Raw genomic sequence first — 6,559 nt, 5'->3', positions numbered from 1 at the left:
ATCTGGGGTAGTACCGGTACACCCAGAGGTACTCCGCGGTACTTTTGCTATACCCACCGCTACTCCTGGATAGTACCGGAACCCTTACTGGTGCGCCGGAGTACACCTGCTGACCCTATGGGCTCGCCGCTTTATGCCCACCCTTTCTACCTTACCCGCCGGGGTAGGCCTGGTATACCTACCAGATGTTTTGAGTTAGAACCGGTTCCCCCACCGGTACTCTGGGCTTGGAACGGAAACCTTTGTGATGCGCCAGAGAACACCAGCTGTCCCTTCGTGCGCGCTGGACTAGACCTGGCCTCCCTACCGGACCCCACAGGTTAGACCCGCTATCACTACATGATGCTCCGCATATAGGCTTGGCACCCATACCCGATGTTCTGGGGTAGTAGCGGTACCCCCACCGTTACTCTGCGGTAGTATCGGTACACCCACCGGTACTCCGGGGTAGTACGTGAACCCTTACTGGTTCACTGGGGTACACCTGCTGACGTTACTGGCGCGCGGTGTAGACCAGACATTCCTACCTGACCCTCCGTTTTAGGCCCGGTATCCCTACCTGATGCTCTGTTGTTGGCCTGGCACCCCTACCCGATATGCTGGGGTAGTACCAGTACCCCCACCGGTACTCTGCGGTAGTATTGGTACACCCACCGGTACTCCAGGGTAGTACCTGAACCCTTATTGGTTCGCTGGGGTACACCTGCTGACCTTACGGGCGTGCTGTGTAGACCAGACATTCCTACCTGACCCTCCAGGCTAGGCCCGGTATCCCTACCTGATGCTCTGCGGTAGGCCTGGCCCCCTACCCGACAATCTGGGGTAGTACCGGTACACCCACCGGTACTCCGCGGTACTTTTGCTATACCCACCGGTACTCCTGGATTGTACCGGAACCCTTACTGGTGCGCCGGGGTACACCTGCTGACCCTATGGGCTCGCCGCTTTATGCCCACCCTTCCTACCTGACCCGCCGGGGTAGGCCTGGTATACCTACCCGATGTTTCGAGGTAGAACCGGTTCCCCCACCGGTACTCTGGGGTTGGAACGGAACCCTTTGTGATGCGCCAGAGAACACCAGCTGTCCCATCTTGCGCGCTGGACTAGACCTGGCCTCCCTACCGGACCCCACAGGTTAGACCCGCTATCCCTACCTGATGCTCCGCATTAGGCTTGGCACCCATACCCGATGTTCTGGGGTAGTAGCGGTACCCCCACCGTTACTCTGCGGTAGTATCGGTACACCCACCGGTACTCCGGGGTAGTACGTGAACCCTTACTGTTTCACTGGGGTACACCTGCTGACGTTACTGGCGCACAGTGTAGACCAGACATTCCTACCTGACCCTCCGTTTTAGGCCCGGTATCCCTACCTGATGCTCCGTTGTTGGCCTGGCACCCCTACCCGATATGCTGGGGTAGTACCGGTACCCCAAACGGTACTCTGCGGTAGTATTGGTACACCCACCGGTACTCCAGGGTAGTACCTGAACCCTTACTGGTTCGCTGGGGTACACCTGCTGACCTTACGGGCGTGCTCTGTAGACCAGACATTCCTACCTGACCCTCCAGGCTAGGCCCGGTATCCCTACCTGATGCTCTGCGGTAGGCCTGGCCCCCTACCCGACAATTCGGGGTAGTACCGGTACACCCACCGGTACTCCGCGGTACTTTTGCTATACCCACCGGTACTCCTGGATTGTACCGGAACCCTTACTGGTGCGCCGGGGTACACCTGCTGACCCTACGGGCGCGCCGCTTTACGCCCACCCTTTCTACCTTACCCGCCGGGGTAGGCCTGGTATACCTACCAGATGTTTTGAGTTAGAACCGGTTCCCCCACCGGTACTCTGGGCTTGGAACGGAAACCTTTGTGATGCGCCAGGGAACACCAGCTGTCCCTTCGTGCGCGCTGGACTAGACCTGGCCTCCCTACCGGACCCCACAGGTTAGACCCGCTATCACTACATGATGCTCCGCATATAGGCTTGGCACCCATACCCGATGTTCTGGGGCAGTAGCGGTACCCCCACCGTTACTCTGCGGTAGTATCGGTACACCCACCGGTACTCCGGGGTAGTACGTGAACCCTTACTGGTTCACTGGGGTACACCTGCTGACGTTACTGGCGCGCGGTGTAGACCAGACATTCCTACCTGACCCTCCGTTTTAGGCCCGGTATCCCTACCTGATGCTCCATTGTTGGCCTGGCACCCCTACCCGATATGCTGGGGTAGTACCGGTACCCCTACCGGTACTCTGCGGTAGTATTGGTACACCCACCGGTACTCCTGGGTAGTACCTGAACCCTTATTGGTTCGCTGGGGTACACCTGCTGACCTTACGGGCGTGCTGTGTAGACCAGACATTCCTACCTGACCCTCCAGGCTAGGCCCGGTATCCCTACCTGATGCTCTGCGGTAGGCCTGGCCCCCTACCCGACAATCTGGGGTAGTACCGGTACACCCAGAGGTACTCCGCGGTACTTTTGCTATACCCACCGGTACTCCTGGATTGTACCGGAACCCTTACTGGTGCGCCGGGGTACACCTGCTGACCCTATGGGCTCGCCGCTTTATGCCCACCCTTCCTACCTGACCCGCCGGGGTAGGCCTGGTATACCTACCCGATGTTTCGAGGTAGAACCGGTTCCCCCACCGGTACTCTGGGGTTGGAACGGAACCCTTTGTGATGCGCCAGAGAACACCAGCTGTCCCATCTTGCGCGCTGGACTAGACCTGGCCTCCCTACCGGACCTCACAGGTTAGACCCGCTATCCCTACCTGATGCTCCGCATTAGGCTTGGCACCCATACCCGATGTTCTGGGGTAGTAGCGGTACCCCCACCGTTACTCTGCGGTAGTATCGGTACACCCACCGGTACTCCGGGGTAGTACGTGAACCCTTACTGGTTCACTGGGGTACACCTGCTGACGTTACTGGCGCGCGGTGTAGACCAGACATTCCTACCTGACCCTCCATTTTAGGCCCGGTATCCCTACCTGATGCTCCGTTGTTGGCCTGGCACCCCTACCCGATATGCTGGGGTAGTACCGGTACCCCCACCGGTACTCTGCGGTAGTATTGGTACACCCACCGGTACTCCAGGGTAGTACCTGAACCCTTACTGGTTCGCTGGGGTACACCTGCTGACCTTACGGGCGTGCTCTGTAGACCAGAAATTCCTACCTGACCCTCCAGCCTAGGCCCGGTATCCCTACCTGATGCTCTGCGGTAGGCCTGGCCCCCTACCCGACAATCTGGGGAAGTACCGGTACACCCACCGGTACTCCGCGGTAGTTTTGCTATACCCACCGGTACTCCTGGATAGTACCGGAACCCTTACTGGTGCGCCGGAGTACACCTGCTGACACTACGGGCGCGCCGATTTACGCCCACCCTTCCTACCTGACCTTCCGGGTAGGCCTGGTATACCTACCCGATGTTTCAAGGTAGAACCGGTTGCCCCACCGGTACTCTGGGGTTGGAACGGAACCCTTTGTGATGCGCCAGCGAACACCAGCTGTCCCATCGTACGCGCTGGACTAGACCTGGCCTCCCTACCGGACCCCACAGGTTAGACCCGCTATCACTACCTGATGCTCCGCATATTGGCTTGGCACCCATATCCGATGTTCTGGGGTAGTAGCGGTACCCCCACCGTTACTCTGCGGTAGTATCAGTACACCCACCGGTACTCCGGGGTAGTACGTGAACCCTTACTGGTTCACTGGGGTACACCTGCTGACGTTACTGGCGCGCGGTGTAGACCAGACATTCCTACCTGACCCTCCGGTTTAGGCCCGGTATCCCTACCTGATGCTCCGTTGTTGGCCTGGCACCCCTACCCGATATGCTGGGGTAGTACCGCTACCCCCAACGGTACTCTGCGGTAGTATTGGTACACCTACCGGTACTCCAGGGTAGTACCTGAACCCTTACTGGTTCGCTGGGGTACACCTGCTGACCTTACGGGTGTGCTGTGTAGACCAGACATTCCTACCTGACCCTCCAGGCTAGGCCCGGTATCCCTACCTGATGCTCTGCGGTAGGCCTGGCCCCCTACCCGACAATCTGGGGTAGTACCGCTACACCCACCGGTACTCCGCGGTACTTTTGCTATACCCACCGGTACTCCTGGATTGTACCGGAACCCTTACTGGTGCGCCGGGGTACACCTGCTGACCCTACACGCGCCGCTTTACGCCTACCATTCTTACCTGACCCGCCGGCGTAGGCCTGGTATACCTACCAGATGTTTTGAGTTAGAACCGGTTCCCCCACCGGTACTCTGGGCTTGGAACGGAAACCTTTGTGATGCACCAGAGAACACCAGCTGTCCCATCGTGCGCGCTGGACTAGACCTGGCCTCCCTACCGGACCCCACAGGTTACACCCGCTATCACTACCTGATGCTCTGCATATAGGCTTGGCACCCATACCCGATGTTCTGGGGTAGTAGCGGTACCCCCCCCGTTACTCTGCGGTAGTATCGGTACACCCACCGGTACTCCGGGGTAGTACGTGAACCCTTACTGGTTCACTGGGGTACACCTGCTGACGTTACTGGCGCGCGGTGTAGACCAGACATTCCTACCTGACCCTCCGTTTTAGGCCCGGTATCCCTACCTGATGCTCCGTTGTTGGCCTGGCACCCCTACCCGATATGCTGGGGTAGTACCGGTACCCCCAACGGTACTCTACGGTAGTATTGGTACACCCACCGGTACTCCAGGGTAGTACCTGAACCCTTACTGGTTCGCTGGGGTACACCTGCTGACCTTACGGGCGTGCTCTGTAGACCAGACATTCCTACCTGACCCTCCAGGCTAGGCCCGGTATCCCTACCTGATGCTCTGCGGTAGGCCTGGCCCCCTACCCGACAATTCGGGGTAGTACCGGTACACCCACCGGTACTCCGCGGTACTTTTGCTATACCCACCGGTACTCCTGGATTGTACCGGAACCCTTACTGGTGCGCCGGGGTACACCTGCTGACCCTACGGGCGCGCCGCTTTACGCCCACCCTTTCTACCTTACCCGCCGGGGTAGGCCTGGTATACCTACCAGATGTTTTGAGTTAGAACCGGTTCCCCCACCGGTACTCTGGGCTTGGAACGGAAACCTTTGTGATGCGCCAGAGAACACCAGCTGTCCCTTCGTGCGCGCTGGACTAGACCTGGCCTCCCTACCGGACCCCACAGGTTAGACCCGCTATCACTACATGATGCTCCGCATATAGGCTTGGCACCCATACCCGATGTTCTGGGGCAGTAGCGGTACCCCCACCGTTACTCTGCGGTAGTATCGGTACACCCACCGGTACTCCGGGGTAGTACGTGAACCCTTACTGGTTCACTGGGGTACACCTGCTGACGTTACTGGCGCGCGGTGTAGACCAGACATTCCTACCTGACCCTCCGTTTTAGGCCCGGTATCCCTACCTGATGCTCCATTGTTGGCCTGGCACCCCTACCCGATATGCTGGGGTAGTACCGGTACCCCTACCGGTACTCTGCGGTAGTATTGGTACACCCACCGGTACTCCAGGGTAGTACCTGAACCCTTATTGGTTCGCTGGGGTACACCTGCTGACCTTACGGGCGTGCTGTGTATACCAGACATTCCTACCTGACCCTCCAGGCTAGGCCCGGTATCCCTACCTGATGCTCTGCGGTAGGCCTGGCCCCCTACCCGACAATCTGGGGTAGTACCGGTACACCCAGAGGTACTCCGCGGTACTTTTGCTATACCCACCAGTACTCCTGGATTGTACCGGAACCCTTACTGGTGCGCCGGGGTACACCTGCTGACCCTATGGGCTCGCCGCTTTATGCCCACCCTTCCTACCTGACCCGCCGGGGTAGGCCTGGTATACCTACCCGATGTTTCGAGGTAGAACCGGTTCCCCCACCGGTACTCTGGGGTTGGAACGGAACCCTTTGTGATGCGCCAGAGAACACCAGCTGTCCCATCTTGCGCGCTGGACTAGACCTGGCCTCCCTACCGGACCTCACAGGTTAGACCCGCTATCCCTACCTGATGCTCCGCATTAGGCTTGGCACCCATACCCGATGTTCTGGGGTAGTAGCGGTACCCCCACCGTTACTCTGCGGTAGTATCGGTACACCCACCGGTACTCCGGGGTAGTACGTGAACCCTATACTGGTTCACTGGGGTACACCTGCTGACGTTACTGGCGCGCGGTGTAGACCAGACATTCCTACCTGACCCTCCGTTTTAGGCCCGGTATCCCTACCTGATGCTCCGTTGTTGGCCTGGCACCCCTACCCGATATGCTGGGGTAGTACCGGTACCCCCACCGGTACTCTGCGGTAGTATTGGTACACCCACCGGTACTCCAGGGTAGTACCTGAACCCTTACTGGTTTGCTGGGGTACCCCTGCTGACCTTACGGGCGTGCTCTGTAGACCAGAAATTCCTACCTGACCCTCCAGCCTAGGCCCGGTATCCCTACCTGATGCTCTGCGGTAGGCCTGGCCCCCTACCCGACAATCTGGGGAAGTACCGGTACACCCACCGGTACTCCGCGGTAGTT

The sequence above is a fragment of the Accipiter gentilis genome, unplaced genomic scaffold, assembly GCF_929443795.1.
Source record: "Accipiter gentilis unplaced genomic scaffold, bAccGen1.1, whole genome shotgun sequence".
NCBI classification, from domain to species: Eukaryota; Metazoa; Chordata; class Aves; order Accipitriformes; family Accipitridae; genus Astur; species Astur gentilis.
Note: the sequence above shows the minus strand (reverse complement) of the source record.